Genomic DNA, 2,181 nt, shown 5'->3' on the forward strand with positions numbered 1-2,181 from the left:
AATTAACATAATTTAGGCTCAAAACCCCTATGCCTTCCCAAGGCCATAACATAATTTGCACTCTACTGAAAAAATACAAATGAATGTGGCTTGTCAGTTTAATATACATATGCTGATATTCAGTAATCTAAAATGTGTATATTATTTGATTTGTTAAAGCTATAAAAGTAAAAACATTTGTATTTTTCGAGTAAAGAACAAATTATGTTATGGCCTTGGGAAGGCATAGGGGTTTTGACCCCAACTTATGTTAATTTCTGCTCGTTTTGGGTTTGACTCAGTTATTTATTGTAATTTCTGTTCGTTTTGGGTTTTATTTATTTATCGATGCTGATTGTGGTGTTTTCAAGCTTGGTAGATTATTTGATTTTATTTTTGCTCATTTTTTGTTTAATGGAGTTCTTTACTTTTCTTTGAAAAACTTATTTTTGCGAAAAAGTGTTTTTAATTAATCCTTCTTTAATAACACACAAATAAACTACTAAAATCTTTTTAATACCCATTTGGCTACTCAAAAATCAAACAATAACCAATAAAAAATAATTTAAAATTTTTTACATCATAACATTTAAATCAAAATTTTCAAATCTAAAACTCAATCTTACTCATCCATTCCACATCTACTCTCTCCCTCCATACTCGACTCCGTCTCAAGTCATCCACATACCTTTCAAGCCAAACATTCGCCAAAGGAATTTTGACCTGCTTCTGACGTTTCCACATTTTCCACACATGCATGCTAACACTTGTCGCTCACAAACACAGCGCATAATTCCTTTGCTTACCTTTAACACAAAAGAACAGCTTTAGAGCTTTCTTCTTTTCTTTTACAGACGTTGTTTTATTCCTTCATTTTATAATATTTCCAATAATCTTTGGGGTAATCCACCGTTCGAGGGGCATTGAATCAATTCGTGCAATAGTCCGTCAAGCACTTCGTCTCCACACATTGAACAAGTAGGCGTTTGGGTTTTCAATATGCGACTAACTGTATTACTAAAGGGTAATATTCCATGAATCATGCAGTACACAAAGTCTTTCTGTTCATAACTAAACGGCAATTCACTTAGATTTTTAAAAGATAACTGAAAATCAATGAACGGCTGGCTCCTTTTCTCTTCCTCTATAATTCGATTCTTTCTCTTTTCTAAAAAACATCCCGCGATACCTTCTTTAGTTCCTCCTTTCCCAAGTCACATCTCAGTGCTCCCAATTCCTTTGCTTTCTTCAGGGGGCTGAAAATCCATCGGAGAGGGGTCGGAATTTTTTGCTTAATTTTTCACCTTTTCTTCTACATCCTCATTCACTATAGGGAGAAACCACTGCCTCATAATTGCAGTTGATGGCTCCTCTTTAACCACAAGTTCACAAATGTTTCTGAGGAAGCTGCTACCCCAGTTCCGTCCGATTCCACAGGAAGGTATAGCATTTTTATTTGTAACTTTTCAAGTTTCCCCGTCCAAACAAATCTCCAGATGGCTCTTTCCATGTGTTTGGCAAGATTTTCAGGTAATTCGAAAATAGGAGCAGTGTAAAATAATAGCGTGAGGTAATATGTATTGACATACAGAACTCTTTCGAACATCGTCTTGAAAAGGTTTTCTCTCGGTTGACTCAATATCCCGACTATTTTATTTACTTTTTCCTCCCAAATTTTTTTGCGTTCAGCACTTTCTCAAAAGTCAGGCCTAATACTCGCGCTTTTTCCGCAAACGGGAGCCAACAGTTTCTTTCTATGTCGTCGTAATTTACAGATTTGTTCAAGGATAGAACACCATCATTTTCACTTCCTGTGATGAAATTTCTGTATCTAAGAAAGCTGCACTTTTCAGAAAAACGTTTTCAGAAACTTGAGCACCGCATATTTTTTCTTCTACATACCGAAAGAGTGGGTCGAGATATATTTCAAATAGCGTTCCAGAACAAGGGTCCCCTTACAGCAGACCTCTTTCTAGGTGTATTATTGTCGTCAGTTTTCCATTCACTTTTATAGCCACTTTCGGTGCAGAATATATTCTTTCCAATTTAATCTCTCGTATTACGGAATCATACGCCTTCACTATGTCAGTGCCAACTAGGGCTAATAGTTTCCAACCTAACACTTTTTCCATCGTTTTTTTTTATCTCGCCGAAGGCAAAAGTCTCTTAGAACTGTCAGGACATGTTGGGCTTTCCTGCTTT

Source organism: Artemia sp. Qi Xiang Cuo, chromosome 13 (assembly GCF_049724085.1).
Source record: "Artemia sp. Qi Xiang Cuo chromosome 13, ASM4972408v1, whole genome shotgun sequence".
NCBI lineage: Eukaryota > Metazoa > Arthropoda > Branchiopoda > Anostraca > Artemiidae > Artemia > Artemia sp. Qi Xiang Cuo.